A 19,973-nucleotide genomic window follows, 5' to 3' on the forward strand; every position below is an offset into this window, starting at 1 on the left:
TCATTAAGCCAGGCCAGGCCTGTGCATGCAGACAAGGCCACCATTAAGACCAAAACAGACCAGCACAAACCAGCCTGCTCACTAAAGAGGAATTGCAGCCCTGCAGGATGTAGCCCTCTACCTGCTGCCACAGGAGGATAAACACCAGGGATGTGTTTGATTTAGCAAAAATGTTGCACATTAGAAAAGATGAGCTTTCCCATTCCCTCCTCTGTCCCCTCAGCACCTCCCACGTCCCTGTGCCTGTTCCAGTACCTGAGGAATGCCGAGCAGCAGGGTGCTACACAGGACCTTCAGATCAGTGTAGGTCAGTGAGGGGGGCTCTCCCGGGCAGCGATGAGTAATTAGCACTAATTAGTGGCAGTGATTAACCGCACTGGGGGACGTGGGGGCCGGAAGGGAGCAGATTGATAGAGCTGGCCCTCCTAACCCATAGAGGCTCTACTGCATCTTAAGTAGGGGGGCTTCTGGCTGTGGCTGCCAGCCAGATGCTACTTCGGCCATAAATAAAGGTGGAACATGCATCAAGCACCCGTAAAGCAATTTCAACAACAGGGAGGTGAGAGCTGGTGTGTGGCTACTGAAGCACAATTCTCAAATCAAAGGTTGTTAATTTATTACACCCTAAGGCAGGGTTATTCAAATGGTGGTCCTTGGGTTGAATCGGGCCCTTAAGTCATTTCAGAAAGGTCCTTTGAGTGATTCTGAACAGCTAATTGAAAACAGTATTGACTCATTTATTCGATAAAATGTGTGAGTCTTGTGTAAATTTCCACCAATTACAGAATAAATTACTGGTTATTAGTTATCAGCCCTGTGCTGTGGAGGTGGAAGTCAGGACATGGTAACATCCACATCCCACTCACTGAAGTTTTGAGGGGCTACAAATTGTCTGTTTCAGTTTTAGTCAAAGTTTAAATTAATTATTTTTTTTTTGAAGAAAAGGATGCAACAGTCATACTTTCACTGTTGGAAGTCTTTAGCATGCACATGCGCACAAGTAAAAGCTGAAAAGAAAATCTATTATGTTTCCATATGGCCAAGAAATTGTGTTTTTCAAACCCCTACCTCAATTACAGAAATCATGTTTCTTGTATGTACAATTAGGAAATCTGCAGAGAGAGCGCTCTTCACAGCTGGTAGCTGAAGAACTCCCATTTCCTTTGCAATTGTGGTCACTCCAAAGGGGCCGTCAAAGTCTGCCATTCAAATTTCTCCAAACTCTGCACCAAAACATGTTCCTGATCAAAATCACAACATTCACAAGTTGGTGGGGGGAGTTGTGAGTCCACATAGTTTCAAAACACACACCCACTTGTTGTCATTTTTTATCTAATTCACCTTCCACTGTTCATTTCCAGCTTCCAGGATCCAGCAGTAGATTTTTCAGACTGAAATCCTGCAGGAAACAGAGATTAGGCTTCAGGAGCAGAGCACCTATAATAACAGGCCTGGTAGCTGCAGCCAGCAGAAGGTTTGTTGTTTCTCAGCATGTTATGTCATTGTGTACTGAATATATATAGATTTTGAATGGCTGATTGAATAACACACATTTTGAAGAGTTCGCCTTAGGCATTGGAAAAGTGTGATGGGTTATTTTCACTATTTTTTGACATTTTATATTCTCTACGATTAATCAGTAATAATACAATGTTTATTGATTCAAATACAAGCACCAACATTGTTTTGTGAATGCAAAGAAAACCTGACATGTTCTCTCTCTATGAGTATAATGAGTAAACTACTATTCCAATAAAACAGCATTTAACAGAGCCACAGATTCAGCAAGACCGTTCTGCCTCACTTTTTACAAAGGAATCTGGCTTGGTGTATCACTTAGTATTTCAAATACTGAATCGCGGCTGAGAGAAAAGGAAGATGTTTCACAAACAGTCTGCGTTTTTGTTGTTGTTGTTGTTTTTCCTGTAAAAAAAAAAAAAAAAAAAAAAAAACTAGCTTAGCTATAGTATTACACCTTTCCACGAGGAAATGTATTCCCCTGCTAAAAATTAAAAGCAGAGATGACATGCCTGTCTTTAGGTGTATGTGTGTGCATGCATGCATGCGTGTGTGTGTGTGTGTGTGTGTTTTAATGAAGTGACACACATGTTAGTTTCTCCACATGGCTTCAAAACAAATGACATGATAACTACACAACACTGCCAGGTTGAGAAGCTATCTGAGCTTTTGTGACAAAACAAGCGGGACGTGCAACGCTTGATTTTAAACATCAATGACTTTAATTAGTGTCATTCTACAATCACCAATAATAGTCCAGAAATGTGCAGGCCCTGCCTTTGACAGGCGCACAGATCTGTGGTGAAGCAGGGGGCTCTTAACCAGATAAGCCCTGAAATCAGCAAGCCTGAAGGAACATTACCTGAACAAGAGTGCTGATGAAAATGACTGTAGTGTCGGCTTGCTTGGAAACAACTGAAGTGTTGTTCACATGTCTTGTGATGAAACAAGCCAGCAACACAACCAGCACTATGCCAGATAATTCCCCATCACTTGTAGGGCTGAGAAAGAGGGAGCATCCCTTTTGTATGTAAATGATCTGTTTGAATCTTTGGAAGCTCTGGTAAAGAATGGCAGAAGAAAAAAAACTGCTATTTTACAAGAGGAAACAAGAGGATTAAACAGGTGACTCAAATCCTGCTTGAGGAAAGAAAATATCTGCCTCTTCCAGTCAACAGATCCCCATAAAAAACAATAATGTTTTAGTCTGCCTCTCTCTAGTTGATGGGGTTTGCTAGTTGTCATGGAAATTCTTTGTAAATTTCCATTTTTCCTGAACGTTTTAAGTATTTCTCTATTGACTCTGTTGACTGAAGTTGAATTTAAAAGCTCATTCTTGCATTTGGAAACAGAAACTGACACCCTCACCCGAAGGTCCATTTATTTGTTGTTCTTGTGCTTTTGATCCTATTACATGAAGTTTATCAGCCTAGTTGTTATGGAAACACAGGTTATTGAATTAGCAATTTTTTTCTCAGCATTTTAATGATTTATTGCTGACTCAAAAGTAGATTTCAAACTTGACTCTTGACCTTGAAGAGCGGCAAAATAACCTTTCCTTTAAGGTCCACATACTGTTGTGTGCTTTCAAGTATATTATATAATTCTAATCAGCAAATGGAAATGAGTGCTGTGAATTTATATAGCAAGTATTAACAATAATTTCTGACTTCACCTGATGTATCAAAAGCAAAAATGGTTCATACCAAAGTCAAAAATCTCTAAATAAAGATATAAACTGATCTCCTGCAACAACTGGATTTATTAAAAATCCAGTGTACCACGTGACTTACTGATATGTTTTTTAATTGTTGATTAATTGTTTTGGTCTTGTTGAAAATCGGAAAAAAATCTAGATATTGTCAGCCTTTAATAAGCTGCGGTGTGGATGACTTCGCTCAGGAAAAGGATGGGCGAGGGTGGAGAATCATATATGTGTATACAGGAAGTATAGGAAAGTTTAGGTGTGTGTTTATGTCTTGAGCTTTGACTACTTTTGGAAACAGAAGACGGTGTTCTCACAATGCCCGAGATATTGACCCGTTTCAATTTCCTCTATCCTGACAGCTCCTTTCATCTGCAGCTCTGAATAAAGGTGGCGATTGTGCAGAGGCATTACTGTAAACATCAGCACATTACTTCTAGATCACATGTTCCCCACAAACCAAGACCTTTAGCAAAGCCAAGAGATAACCAAAAGATGCCGGGGTGATGTATTGCATCATAATTAACTACAAACACAGTTACAAAGTGTCTGTAACAGGATGTAAACAAAGCAGAAGTTAAGTCATGCTGCATAGTGTGAGCACCACTTGCAAAAGAGATGAAGAAAATGTTCAAGCACAGTGGTGACACTCATTGAATTACATGTTGACAGCTCTGTGTTAGTGAAGAGATGAAAGCAAAATGAGATTTTCAAAAGTGAATATGGGGAATGACGGTATTGCTTTCTCCACATTGTCAAACTTGACAGTGCTATTACCATCACTATAATATCAGGTACTGGCATATGGTATTCAGTTAGCGGAAATCACCTACCTTGTTTGAATATTGATTACATTCCAGGCAAGAGGAGGATTTATACCGCCAACATTTTAAAAGAAGCTAATAAGACTAGAATTTCAATAATTTGATAATTAGTTGATGGGTCACTGAGAAGTGTGGCTTTAAAATGTTTCGTTATATTGAGATTTAATGTGCAACCAGGCTAAAGTTTTAATCACGGAGGGGGAAAAGAAAAATGCACCAATAGGGAATTTCAGGGTAGACAAAGATAACTGATAATTGCCAGTTTGTTGTGGTTAAAGTGTGTGGGAAGGAGAAATTTCAATTTATTTTACAGTTTGAGATTAATTTAATTTTTTACTGAAATTTTCTCATTAGGACAATAAAAATAATTTAGTTTGCTCATTAATTGGAGGACAACATATCAGTCACAGATATAATGTTTAGCCAAAAAAAAAAAAAAATGGAGGCTTGCAAACTGCAAAAAAACTGAACAACAGGAAGCCAAGACTTTATTCTAGCAAAACAGATATAAGTATAAAAAAGAAATCAAGGTCTGCAGGTATTACAGCTTAATAGCAGAATAGTGATTAAAAAAATATAGAGAGGGAAAAATTACAAAAATCATCAGTGGAAAATAAATGGGAGAAAATGAGCTTAATGTGCCTTAAAATGGATTAATCTTCTAAAACGAAATGAAATCCAAGGAAAGGGTACTTCATCATGAAGGCATGCTAAGAATAGCAAGTAAAAAGAAAACTTAACTTATTATAACTTACATTAAAAACTTCCATGAGCAAGTGAAGAATTCTCAACTAGAGGGGTAAAAAAAAAAAAAAATCTCACTCTCAAGACAAAAAGACAAATGACAAAGTAGTCTTATTAATCCAGGATTCTGCGGTGATAAATTATGTCTTCATTAAACATTTGTGTTAGAGTTCTGGTCTAATTAGTTAGCTTACTCGTCTCTTTGCAGTGGGTCTTGTGTCGGCTTCATGTAAAAACAGTCGCCTGGAAAGATGGTTTATTTATCGTTGCATTCAGTTTGACATTTTCCTCTCTGGTCGCTGAAAAATATGAAAACAGCAGCAGGATGCTCATACTAGTTACATGCTGCAATGTCGCCTGCTCTGGCAAACATCAACCCACTCAGCCAATGAAAGTACAGCAGAACGTCCAGCCTCCCCTGTCATCTCTATGAGAAATCAACATACTGATCATCAGTTCATCAGTCCAGAAAACAGGTAGAGAGCAGAGAACTACAAGACAGTCAGTGTGTATAACTCCACTTCATCAACCATGCACATGTGTGTATAACTCCACTTCATCAACCATGCACATGTGTGTATAACTCCACTTCATCAACCATGCACATCATCTTTCCAGTATTATGGATTTATTTATTTTCACTCGCTATTAGGGACTGGCAATGTTTGAAACTATATTTTACTTACAAACCTGTTATTGTAATTTTTCTTAGACATTTGTTAAATATTCACTACTTGCTAACCTCTGCGACAGTTGTTGAACATTTATTCTGTTCTCTCAATAACATGCTGCTAAAACATCCTGCGCTCCTGTGGATTTTAGACCTTCCATCAGATTCTGAAACCTGGCAGCTGAGATTTGCTCCCATTCAGGCTCAAGAGCATTAGTGAGGTCCAGCACTGATTTTGGAAAACAGGGCCCACACTTGTCAGCCCAGCATATTGCAAAGTGCACATGCAGGCACGCTGTCATTTTGACATGAAGCTCGAAGAACACTGCTGGCTAACATATCAAACTATTGCATTAAGATTTTCCCTTTATTGGAGCCCTGGACCAAAGGTATACAGACAGCGGTATCAAAAGAATTGATTATGTGATTCTTTGTGGTCAAATCACTGTCACACACAGAAAACACACACACTAAAAACACCCTTGGAAAACACTATCTACTTGCCATTGAGAGTTATAGTATATTTATGTCATTCCTTGATTGGTTTATCTTGAGCACCACATCATTATTGTGGGGGCACACAATTCCAGTCCCATCTGGTATGTCAAAATGCAGTCGATTTAAGTTGCCAACATTTCATTCATCCCAAGTTTATTTAATATATGCAACTATCAGTGCCAACTCTGGTGGAAACCTTCCATCAAGCTGTAATAATTAAACTGTGAGTTTCCTTGATTAAGATCTAGAACAGATGATTGTGAATCATCAATTCAGTGGTCAACTGAAAGTCAAAACAGATATTTGTGTATATGCCCTTGGGATTAAAAATGTCTTATCTCGCAAGTATTTGTTCAACAAAACGGCACAGACATACTGTGTTGTACCCGTGAGGGTGGTAAACAATCAAATTGCCTGCATTAGTACAAGAATATCTGCAACAAATTGCTACTGCCAAGAAACTGAGCCCATTATCTGATCAGATTTGACCACACATTCTTCAGTCCATCCAGCTGACAAAGATAGCACAAGTGGGTAATGTGCCATCCAGCGCTGACCTCAAACTGGGGGAGAGCTATCCAGCACTCAGCGACTCTTCTTTCCTGCCACTTTAGAGTTCTTTAGTCAGGTCCACAGCAGACTTCATGAATGAGCCTTAATGTGACAGAGAGATTGGGGATCACTTTCTCTGCCGGGCTCTGCCAACAGTCTGATGATATCGACGACTAGATGGCGTGAACGCAGGCGACTCCAAAGAGCGGATTAGAGAGGGGAGATAAGGCTATCCACTGTAATTAAGCCCTATCTCTGTATAGCCACTGAAGAAAATAAATCACCCTTCAGAGCCTGCCAGTGTTGAAATGCATGAACAATTATTCAATAATTAATCGTTATAGATGCAGGCTCCAAACACTAATAGGACATATTTTAACTACAGCATTATAGCACTGTTAAATTAAATCAAGTCTGAATGCATTTAAGATCAGTGTAATAGATCACCTATTTAACCTTTTTTAATCACTCTAATGTAATTGTATTAGCTCTGTTATCAAGCCTCTTATGGTGTGCCCATGTTAATTTCCCTTTCCAAGCCATGTATAATTGAGAACAGTGACATACAGGGTGTGGCATCAGACATACTACTGGAACTATTAAGTGGGGCCCTAGAGGAAAAGTGCCAGTTATACTTAAAGTCCAGTATTGGTGCTGTTAATGGGTAAAGTGCAAGATGCAGATGAGGTCAAATGTGACCTTACTAATTATCAAAACTGCCAACTATTGCTGCCAAAATTTATTGTAGTTCTTCTTCTACTGTTATAAATACACAATATAATTTCCTCTGGCATAAAGAAAGTGAACAGGGAAATAAAAGTTGCTAGTACTAGCAGTTTACCTCACATGGACAGATGAACAGATGGACATTGTAAACAAACTCAATCCTTGGACAGAAAATGTGAACGCATGCACATAAGGTGAAAAATGGGGGGGGGTCTCACAGTAAGGAGTCAAAGGTGACAGGTGTTATTTGGTACAGATGACTGAAGTTATGACGTCACCGCATTTTTGCAAGTAGCATGCATGCACGCACGCACGCACGCGCGCGCGCGCACACACACACACACACACACACACACACACACACACACACACACCTACCCACGCACACACACGCACACCACCACAGACACACAGAGCAGCTTTCCTTCCCCAACTGCTTTAGAGCCAGTTAGTACTTGTATCTGGATATTATGTAACACTCATGACAAAGTACAGTTTGTTCAACAGATAGAGCTCAATTATCTGATGAAAAGAAAAATTACCAGCCACTGTTCTTGCTCAGAATGTGCTGCTTTTCTTTGTCTTACATGATTAAACTAAATATTTAGGTTTTGCAGTGTTGCTGATGGAGTCACCTTGGCTTTAGAAAATCGCATTTCTTTTTCATTATTTTCTCATGTTCTGCAGACCTTTGTTAGTAGCAGCTCTAAATAAATGACTGCCATTTATTATCAAGTCTACTTTAGCCTTTAAACATTCTGTTTGGGTGTGTAAACTAATAACAGTACCAATGTTTAATTTAATTAAGCAGACACTAAAATCATCAGTATGTCACTATACCACCCTGACATCTTCATGTCATATACTTTAGGCCTTGGCTGCGATTGGACACCAAATAATCTCGTTTTTCAGAGGGTTCATGCGTAGTGTGCTAAAATAACATTCATTCATCCACATCCATTATGAAAGTAGTAACCAGCAACACCACACAACAAGAGAGGTAGGGCAAAAGACATCCGTTTTTATCTGCTTTGATCTGATCATTTGATCTGTGTACAAAATGTCTTTTTCCCCCCTAAAAATGTAGTGAGAAATGTCATCGTTACCAATTTCCCCACTGACTTTGTCATCAGTTCACAATGCAAGGCATCAGTGTACCTCAAATGTACAAACATTTGTGCCAAAGTGGGAAAACAACCTATCTTCTAAATGTTGACTCAATTTCTGCTTTACAGAGGAACTGTCTCTGTAGGAAAAAAAAAAGGTAATTTCTCCTCAAAGGCATTCACAAAAGAGCATTTTCAATTTTAAAATTCCTCATCTTTTGCAGCAAAACAATTGCACTTGTAGTGCACTGGACATCCTCAAGTACAGCTTGTTTTGCTTTTTGCCTTATGGCAGTTTGGTTAGAGCTATTCCAGGTCTGTCTGTATTAGGCAATCTGAAGTAAAAGGATATTAGACAGAAATAAAACAGAAGTACTCTTTGAAATGATGTGACATTTCCATATCAACTGGAATGAAAACATTGTGGCTCCCTTGATCTGTTTTTGTGAAACTGAGCCAAGCCATGAGATACTGTGATGCTTGATGTTCTGCTGGGGGTTTGAGTCAGTCAGCCAGCTGGTGGTTAGACGGACAAACATCTGAAATTCCTTTAAATACTGCGGTCAATAACATGCAGAGACATCTGAGGTGACACATGGGTGTATGAGATGCCAGCGAAACACAAGCCAGTATAATGTGTTAACAGTGACTGGTGTCTCAGATTTAACCAGTAAAGTACCATAAACCAATATATTTATAAGTAATGAGTGGATGGATGGCGATGTCACCTATTTTATTGGTGCAATACTGTATTCACAGGCCTTTAAAACATTGCTGTCACTTCAAATTTCAACAAATATATAGCTTTACATGCTCTATAGGTTCGAACCAGCTGGATAGTCGACACTGTTTGTCATTGCTTAGTTCCTCAGTGCCATGTGATTCAAATGGAGTAACATGAAAATACACAGTTTCCTTCTGCCGTGAGTTTTGATCATTTGTAATGAAAATTCCTATCAAGACTTCAATTTCAGAGTGGAATGCAAACTTAACATGATGGGTCAAACTGGCTCTAATGTCACATTCTCTAAATGACAGTCAGTCCTTAATAATGGATGCTGTGGGTGCAACATATAGGAGGATGTTTCCCAGTCAGCAAGACATACACATTTCAGAGGTTTGTCCTCTTTTGAAAAATAAAAACTAATATGTACTATAGTGGAAATAATCCTACCGTTGGTATTTCCTATTGTATTATGGTTTGTCTTCCTCACAAAAAAGGGAAAAGAATTCAGCAGTCGCGTCTACTCATCTTCCTTTATTCTTTGTTACTGAGGTTTGACAGAAAAGGTTACAGTCTCTTAAAGGTTACAGTGTTAAGTTGCAGAGCTTCATTACAAAAAGGTGAAGCATTTAACAATCCACTGGCCTTGAACACATTCTGTAACCACCTCAAACTCTGTTCTAAAACTTTATTTTCACCTTCTTTCCACCTTACCCTGAGGCGATTGCTGAGTTCGGTAGAAAGAAGGACAGAGAAGCATTTTGCCAGGAGCATAGAATCACTAGATTTAAGTCAGTGGCTGCTTGACTCCTCTGGAGAATGACAACCACAAGGAAAGAAAGACGGCATGATGGTTTGACTGACAGCCTTTTATGTCTGTTCACTACAAGGTCAGATATACCCCAAATAGAAAACAGTTGTGAGTGATCTGGAATTTCTTAAAGAAAGCCCTTCATTTAGGATTCAACACTGTATGTTTTGGTAAAATGAAGATGATGAACTGTGAGTGACAATGAAAAGGACTCCTCTGAAGCATCAAGATTAAAAGAGGACACCAAATAGCAGCGAGTAGTATAATCTAAATATAATTGTGTGACTGCTGGCATGTCAACTTCAACCTTGTCTCATAAATGCCATAAGGAAGAAACATTCCCGGAGGTTAATTTCATTATATTACCAAGGGAATTAAAGCAATTACCAACAAATGACAAAAAAAGGCTATTCAGAACCAATTCTGAGGATAACTGACCGTGCTATGTCCTCTCACCAGGTGGTTATTCATAATACAGCAGGTGATTCATATGAATTATTTCCTACCTGTCATTCACTTTGCTCTGCTGCCTCAGTCTGTCCAAGTAATTGTAGTCCTGTAGATTTCACTTTGGCACCTACGGCGGGATTCTTGGCTGACCTTCCCCGGCGCTTCCTTCAAGCAATTATCTGTGTACATTTTGGAGTGAAAAGTAGTGTAAATATTCCAGTGGGAATCCCAAGACAGATACCATTCAATACAAAAAAAACCAAAAACCACACATGCAGTCATTGTTTTCATGTCTGATCATTAATTTGAAGGAACATTCTGCTGTCAAATGTGCTGCATTAAAGGGTCAGCTAAGATATCACGTAAAGGATCAAACAGCAGTCGAATATGTTTAATGCTACCCTCCACACCCTGTTTCCACCTGATAAAATTCTTCACCATCTCTGGCATTACACATGTTGTTATCCCCTGGCTCCTCAAAAGCACAGAAATATATCATAATCTGTTTTCAAATGATGTGTTACAGTACCACACTGTGGTATTTTCCACATATGCTTATTCAATGCCCTAGCGATAAAAACCAGCAGGACTTCAATTTGCCGCCGAATGTTTAATCTCCAAAAGAAAACACTTCCACACAAAGCAGCGAGAAGTGAAATAACAGTACAGGGTCATTTTGCGCCAATGAAGTATCGCTAAAATGAGTTTCCATGGAGACTAATATGCTCGCAACTAAAAACACATAGAGTGGCATTTTGGAACGAGTGAAGCAAACTGTGGGGCACAAAGATAACAAGCTTAGACAAAGAGACATAATGTCAACACAGTCTCACCACTGAGGGCTCAACCTGTAATCAAAATGTACGGTAGCGGCAAAAGATGGAAGACATTATACACAGGTGGGTGTCAGACATGAATTAAGTACACTGAATCAAAACATTAAACTCTGACATAAAATTTGAATATGGCAACTTCAAAAGCTGGAATTAGCTCTATGTGCCATGTTTCATTTACCATTATTCCAAGGAACAAGCTCTAAATACTGATTAAAATGGGATAAAACTATATATAATGTCCTGTATCCAGCTGTTTCCTAAACGGTTGTGCCCTTTCCACAACATATATTTTAGGAATATATTAATTTCTATAGTGGCCTAGTGCAACAACTCTGATTATAAAAATACATCCCCTTCTTCAACATACTTTTTGAAGATGAGAAATAATTTTAAATATATGGTTATGTTAAGTGTTTAGCGTCAGCTGAAATTGGCTCCAGCCCACCGCAAACCTGAATTGGACTAACAGGTACAGAGAATGTATGGATGGTTATTTGCCAATATGGTACAATGAATTTCAGAACAAGGTTAGGGGGAAAAAAGTGAAAGAATCCAGATAGCTATCATGAACTAATTAAAAATAAAACACATATTAATGTCCAGATTAGGAGCATAAATATATTGTTGCATAACTGTATTAATGACAGCTATTATTTTTAGTAATAGAACATGATGCTGCATTTCCGCTTCATGATCAATATTCAAGCCAATCCAGTCTCCTTAGGCATACAGGACCTACATAACATGTAATGCACTTTGTAATGTATCTGCCTCTACCCTGTGGATTAAGGTTCCTGTCTCATCTGACACCCACAGCAAAAGTCATTAGCCTTTTTAAAAAATACTTCAGCATGACAATGAGCTTTTCATAATAATAATAAAGAAATTTTAGCCACTTTAACATTTTGACATCATTATTGTTGTCACCATACACACTGTTGCATGAAAATCAACTGATTAACATAGGCAGCTGACAAAATATAAATAGATTTAGGCTTTGATTACTGGAAACTATGATTAGCAGCATCTTATTGAGGCAATACTCAAAGGAAGTTTTTCATACATGGGAACAAACAATTATAAGCTTTAATCATGTTCTCAAGATTTCACCTGACCTGTTATCAAAGTTAATCCAAGTTTCAAGGACGCAGATCCATAAGTTCTACCTACTTGCTGGAAATGAGTTTGAATAGATTTTCTTCTTTTATGAATGTAGGTTTTTAAAACAAAAAATAACAGAAATGACAAATGCTGTAGCGTAGGAGTACATGATTTTTGTTCCTAGTGAAAGTCTTATAAGAAAGTAAAGAGCCTGCAGAAATAATTTGGATTTTGATTATGCACAGTGGTGAATCTGCACAGGTGCCTATAAAACAAATATAAACTCATAAAGTTCTGCACAGAGGTGATCTTTGTGCGTGCACATGTTTTTTTTCTTTTATTTTTTTTATGTGTGTCTGTGAATTAGCCAACATCAACGATCCAGAGACGTATGCCTTTGCACAGCCTGGCCTCAAAGTCAACAATATGTCAGGAACAAGTGAACGATTGTAAGGAAAACAGACACTGCACACATGGCAATAAATAAAACCTCTGATGTCTATCTGCCAGTGAGCCACTGTGGCCACTGTCATTGGTTACAAGGTGAACCACCTACGTGCATCCGAGAAACGTATTGATGTGATCGAGCTGGGATTTTTGCTTATCACCACAATATCAAGTCACCTTGTTTTGTTTTTTTTTTTCTAATCAAAAGTCAACAACAGTGCTCTCTAACCCTGATATGAAGCCAATTAAATCCTTGTCTCGATCTATGGCGTTGTGAAGTGCATTCTAATTTGTTGTCGATTCAACCTTTAATTCCTCTAAGTCTTGAGTCCTGGTTTGAGGTTGTGAAGTAAAAGGTGACATGAATAAAGTTATAAGACAAATATATAATCGCAGGTTCTACTGTTACATACAGACTGAGATTCACTAACATGAGCAACTGTTTTATCAAAGGGTTGAGGGAGAGGGTGAAGCTATTGACACACAGAGGTACGGCTAAGCCACTTCACATCCCAATCGATCACAGGTCCACTCCATTACAAGTGGCATTCCCCTTATAAGCTAAGATTTTCCTGCCTGCACGGACTTGCAGGATCCAGACAAGACATTTGGTTGGACTTGGTCTTCAGTCACAGTACTGCACAGCACTTTTATCCTGCTGCTTTGTTCCTCAATCAAGATTCAGTCAGTTTGAGAATGTTTTCTAGCTCAGCGCTTGGCTGGTGCACAAGCAGGAAACAGATGGCTTGCTATTTCTGGATGGTACTACAGAGTGTCCAGCTTAAATAAAGTGTTCTTTCACAGAATCTTAGTGTTTTTAATGCCTGTACAGGGAACTTCATAAAGCCCTGCACCAAGAACTTGTAAATGGCCCGTGACAATGAGATTATAAAAGAAGGTTTTCAAGGTATTTTACATTATTATACTGAATTCAAATGGCTCCCTCCTTAGTTTCTTTAAATTCAGCTAATCCTTCCCTGGAGGACGCCTATTAACCTGGACCAACACTCTGCTCCTGCTGATGAGGCTGCAGACAGGACACCTCTATTTGCTTTCCTGATCTCTGTCACTCAAATGGCCACATAATTATTGTGTGTCTTCACAGGTTACATAGCTGCATTGTAAGTTGACATTAATTACATGAACAAGTGGGCTGAGCTAATAAGGATGTTTAAAACACTTCTAAGGATGCACCTCCATGGATGGTTACCATGGAGTCATCTTCAGGGATCCAGCACCGGCTGTTTATGTTCTTGGATGTAAATAAATCATGGCACAATGATAAGCTCATCGATGACATGCCGTGTGGCAGATGCTGACAGTTTGAAATTACATTAGACCTTATCTGTTAATTATGAAATTTGTGAGTCTACACGGAGATGTAGCTATGCCTTATCAAGGTATAGCGCCTGGGCTGAATTTGAATTGATTCTGATTTATCTGGAATCCATTGCAGATTCTTCTCATGACCAGCAATGCAGGAGGCAGTGACTGCTGCTCACAGGTCAAGTCAGATTCATCTCAGGCTATCTGATCAGCCCATTCCAAAGCTGTGCCATGTGTGAGAAATAGCACATTTTAGATTACAGCATCCCCCCCTAAAAGCCTTCAGCTGTAGTGCACGTCTTTCAATAGTTTGTAACAGAGCATTCATTTCATCTGTGGTCGCTTCTTTTAAAGGCTATCCCACAAGGTCCCATCACTAGGAGGTTCAAGGGCAAAATAAATCAGCGATGACATGTCCCATCGTTGTTATGTAGGGCACAGAGGTCTCCTGTCTGCAGCAGGAGCTCAGGTTGAGAGATCCCCTTTGTGTCTGTAGCAGGATCACATTAACGGCCTGACTCATTACTTTAATAGCAGTGCCACCGCCGCAACATGAATAATGCCATTCCTTCTGTGAAGAGGTTACAAACTAGTCTGACAGCAGAAAAAGCATCAGACTATTATTAACCATAAATCCATAAATGACACACACTATCCATATGGGGGCACAGATCTATTTAGAGCTGAGTCAGTGTACTTTGTTGAATCCATTAACAGTGGACAGAAAATGATATGAATAAAGCTCATTGTTTAGATTTAAGTGAAAGATGGATGGAAGTTAGCAGGTAATAAAAATGACTAGGGCAGGACTTCTGGCATATCAGGTGTGAGGATGCAATGTGTGCTGTAGGTGTAACATCCCAAATCTGAACCTGCCCCAGGACCCTTGACCTTAGTCTTTCCCTGTTGTTGTCAAATAAAGCAAAAATGACAAAAATATAATCTTCAGGAAAATGTTGAGGCTGCAAATGCTCCTTAACTCTCTGGCCTTCATTGTTATGAATTGCAGGAATGTGTGTGGTATCTCTACCACATCAGCAGAATTTGGAAATTCTTCAAAAGCTGAATCTCCTCTAACCTTCAAGCACACTCTGCACCTACCCCAGCACCAGGGGATCTGTCACAAATCAAGGATGGGAAGGTCAATAAAAGCAAACCATGCCAGACTCTCTGACTGACACATCAAAAGTTCCCTCAGTAGTGCTCAACACTCTGCCTTCCTTCCCTTCCGACCAATTTAGTGGAGTCCGAGGGGAGCCCCCTAATCCATGCCTCTGAAAATGTGCTTAATCAACCTCTGATTAAGGAGGAGCACACCAAGACGTCCAGCAACATCTTCACTGCCCTCCACTACTGAGGTCAAACAAAACAGAAGGAGACAAGATTTATTGTTCCTCATAGTCTCCTGTGCCTGCCATTCAGTCTCAAATGTCTTAAGTCTACTTGGTCTTGTTTTAGAGCCTTCATTTGTTTTGCATCCAGTGAAAGCAAACACGAGGCAAAGATTTAGTTCTTTCTAATTTCTTGGCTCTTCTTTTTCCCTCTCTCTCTCTGTCTCCCCTATTGTCTTTTTTCTGTTGTTGTTATGAGTGTCCCCCGGGTGTCTGGGAATGAATTAAACATCAGTATGTTGGTAGGAAGGGCACGGCTTCTCCTGAAAGGATTGAATGCAGAACGTTGTTTGAGAGGAGAGCAGCAGTGGAGGTGACAGAGGAGCCTTTGCTCAGCACGAGAATGCGGAACCATCAAGGAAACACTTTGACCTCTAACATCTGATCATCTTCATGCATAGTCATTTTTTCCTCCCCAAGTCTCTCTAAGTAATTGGGGTTTTCTAAAGTATTAAAAATGGCAAGACACATTTGTCGACCTGTCCAGGGTGTACCCCTGCCTTTCACCCAAAGAGAGCTGGGATAGGCTCCAGCAGATCCCTGTGACCCTGGTTAGGAATAAGTGGGTATAGATAATGGATGGATGGAAGACACGTTTGGGTTTTGTTTAGGGGTGGGCAATACCACAAAATTTGGTTTCAGTGCTGATACTAAGTAATACCAGGCCGGGATCACTTATACCAACATACTTATTACTGTTGACAGGGGCTAACCTAATCATATAATAGAGATGAATGCATTCTGTTTTATGAGATGAACCCAATATATAATAGATAGTGTTCAATATTTTTCACTACCGCCCAATAATTTGTCAAGTATGAGGCATTTCTTTATGCAATTCTCTGTGGGTGTAAAAAAAACTGTGACATCAAGCAGAAGTCAAACTCAGTAGTTATTGTTTAACAATGAATGGGCTTTCAACAGAGACTGCTTTCAACTGCTAGACAGCTTGTGAATTTACCTACAAGGGACCAATAAAGGTTTATCATATGACTGTATTTTCTAATATTGATCTGCTTTTGAAAAGTAACCAGCAGCTGAAGTTAGCAAATTAATGTAGGGGAATAAAATGTACGATGTTTGCCTTTGAAATGTAGTGGAGTCAAAGTATGAGGTAGCGGAAAAAGTAATGTTCAGATGCCTTAAAAATACTGTACAGTACTTAAGTAATAATACTTTCCACCAGTGGTAGCAGCACATTAATCAAAAACAATATGTCAGTTTCAGAGTTCTCTGGCTCTGGCACAAGAAAATGTGACACCCGCTTTAAATCCTGCTTACAAAGCTCTGATTGGCTCAGTCACCGGAATAGACAATAAATCTGATTCTGAATTCTGTTACCTGACATGTAGTTAAAGCTTTGGCCACTGCAATAAAATCCACATCTAGACTTAGAAATATTCAGATCCAGTAGCGAGCTAAATATGATTGGATAAAGTGCAATAGTCCACAGAAGATCAATGACAATAGAATTATTACACTGTGTGATAAAGAAAAATGGACACCAACACAGTTCACATGGTGCGTTTTCTCTTTGAGAAGGACTATATAATATTTGCTCTGGTCTTATTGCTAGAAAGCATAGTGAGAAGGGCTTATGAGACTTCTCAGAGTGCTGTTGTGTATAAGGTCAGCAAGTGACAAGCAGGTGATTTATATAAAATAGTGTAAAACTAAGAAAAATGTTAGAAAATAAACAATATTTAGAGACATGTTGACTTTTAAGCTAAGAAAAGTAATGTAGACAGAAAATGTTTTTAATATGAAGCATGACCTATTGTACTTTACTCCAGTTGTACACCAAAAAGGCACAGGACAGCTATGTCACCCCATGTATCCTATGAAGTTATCCCTGGTGGTCTTTAAAGAAATGGTCTGCTAAACCTCTGCTGTGTTTGACAAGCAGAATTGGCCAAAATAAGGAGTTTAGGCCAAAATCGCCCATCTGCTGTCAGCTCTAAAAGTAGGAAAACTACATTTTAATTAATACGAGCTTTCATGTAGATTTATTCATTTACTTGTTGGCATGCACAGAGTGGCGTGCATGTGTTAAGAGAAGCTGTGCTGCAGAATCTCAGCTTTTATTTCATTTATTTTCTTTCAGTCTAGTATAATCAGGCATGAGCATGACAAGTTTAAAATCCCGCAAGCAAGTTATGAAGCATTTCAAGGTGAAAATATCTTATTTTTTTTCCCTAAGTTGATTATCCAGGAAGGAAAAATGAGTCTCATATTTCAAAGCAGAGTTCAGTGAACTGTGGTCATGTGATTAATACCCTTGTCTGAGACTTTGCCAAAGAGGTAATGCCTGGCTTTTGGTTTACAATAACAACAGATTTGTGTTGTGTATACGGTCAAAACAAGAACAAAAAGTCAAAGGCTTTGCCAGGGCGAAAACAGACTCGATAGGAGTGTGGGTTAAAAGGAAACATCTATCTCCTCAGCCCAACTCTGTCACATATCTCCACTATTTCAGAAGGACTTTGATCAACAAAGTACTGTGCTTGTCCATGGAAACACCCACATAAACCACACAGTCGAGGTTGTGTAATCTATTTTGCATTACATTTAACAGAAGAAGACTCCCCCACGCCCCCCTTTGCAGCACTTAGCAAGAGAGAAAATGTCCAGCCACTGCACTGACCTGCAGAAATGAATGACACCAGCACGAGCTGATCCATAAAATGCCCTGCATTAAACTCGATGCACTAACACTGGTCAGTGAGATGCCAATCAGGTGCAGTCTGTACAAACACATACATAGTGAGATGAAAAAGTTTAATAAGCTCCAAAAAAAAAAAAAAAACCTTGTCTGGCATTAAAAGGTTAGTACGCCTAAATCAATATATCACTCAGACTGGTTTTCTGCTGCTATGAAGTCTGCTATCATCCCAATCCAATGTATTAATGACTTTATTGGAACTTTGTCCACACAAAAAATATTAAAACTGTTAAAATCTTAGAGTAGATGGTGCTGTTGGTCTTTTTGCTCTTTTCTGTGCGTATGGACGAGCACAATCACAAGTAAATGAAATTCATTTTGAGTTTTGGATAAACTGACCCTTCGACTCCATGTGATCCAGACAGAAATAACTTGACTTAAGGTGGTTTTAGTACGCCGGTCCAGTGTCCTGCATAGTTCATGGATCAATATCTTTATTCTTGCTGGGTGGTGGAGAGAGGTGAACCTAGATGAAACCTTAATTTAACCTCAATCTCATTTTTTTAAAAACATTTCCAATGCAATAAATAACACCTTGCTCTAAATTTGGATAAATGGGGAAAATATGTGGCGTTTTAATTAATGGCTGCTGGGAACTCTTCTGTCCTCCAGTCCTACTTTTTTTGTACAAAGTGTTCACAACATTTTAATTTAATATAAAATCCTGCATTACGCAATCTTAAATAAAAGTTGTGGAGGAAGACATCACCTCCCACATCTGCTCACCCCTCATTCTTTTCAATCCCTCCTTCTCTGCCTTGTATCAATTTGTTTTTTTTTTTTTTTGCATGTCAAGTCAAAAGGAGGTTGTCACCGGAGACAGCTCTCTTGTCTCACGCACATGATTGAGCCAGCTGCAATTTATAATGTACCAGTCTGAGCAACAGGCCTCACTTATCTCAGGCTAGCTCCTCTGCCAATGCCCTTTTACTCAGCCAATGAGGATGAAGGTTGCAGGTTGGGTTACTTTGTCAAAAGCAAAGGAACCATTACAAATCTACACTATCCATCCTTCTGTAGGGCATGGAGCTTTTCCCCTGGTGCAAAGCTGTTGCTGATCTGACTCTCCTCAAAACTGTCTGTGTATCTCTCATGCCCGGGAAGCCCACAGGGGGGTTGTTATCACTAAGGACCAATTTGTTATCCTGTTTTCACTCCATCACAGGAACCATTATTTGGGACTTTTATCTATCAAGAAAAAGCTGTTAATGTGAGCAAGAAAGTGTGTACTCTGTCATTATGCCACCGAGGCTATTGACTTCATCTTATACTGATTCAAGCTGAATGAAGTTGAGGCAATTACTCCAGCAAAGGAAGACTGACACAACCACGCCGGTGTGAACTTCCTTGAACTTTTAAGTTGCGCTCTGGTGGAAACACCACGTCTGGTCCTCATGCTAATATTTTGTGTACTAATTGCACTGCAGCACAAAGCCCTTGATGGAGTAGGCACTTCCACCGTAGGCAGATCCTCCTATTAGTCGCAGCACACAAACTGCCCACGTGCTCTGACACCAGAACCTCAGCCCAGGAACACTGACTGCTAGATAATGCATCCACACCTGCAGGACAGACAATATTTCATAAACCTGAGTGCAAAGCCATGATTTATCACTTTCACTTATTACTCAAGACACTTGGAATGATTGATTGGTTTATCCTCCAAGCTGAAGCTATGTATATATATCAGCCTGGAAAAAAAAAAAGGAAGAAAGAAGACAATTACCTGCCTAGGTACCTAGGTGGGAGGATATTTCCTGAGAGTCAACCTTCATGAAACAGCCTAGTGCCCTTTGTGTCTCCATCATGAACTGTGACTTAG

At 39.3% G+C, this 19,973-nt stretch overlaps 1 protein-coding gene across 2 annotated transcripts in view; it reads right to left on the reverse strand.

Annotated features, from left to right (window-relative positions):
- Positions 1 to 19,973, reverse strand: part of LOC113141149 (RNA binding protein fox-1 homolog 3-like) — a 346,664-nt gene that overhangs the window by 299,536 nt on the left and 27,155 nt on the right. For both annotated transcript variants that reach the window (XM_026325390.1, XM_026325389.1), the window contains exon 2: positions 10,385 to 10,507. The gene's annotated coding sequence lies outside the window, so the exon portion shown is untranslated. The remainder of the gene's footprint in view (positions 1 to 10,384; positions 10,508 to 19,973) is intronic.

This window comes from Mastacembelus armatus, chromosome 8 (genome assembly GCF_900324485.2).
Source record: "Mastacembelus armatus chromosome 8, fMasArm1.2, whole genome shotgun sequence".
Taxonomy (NCBI): Eukaryota; Metazoa; Chordata; class Actinopteri; order Synbranchiformes; family Mastacembelidae; genus Mastacembelus; species Mastacembelus armatus.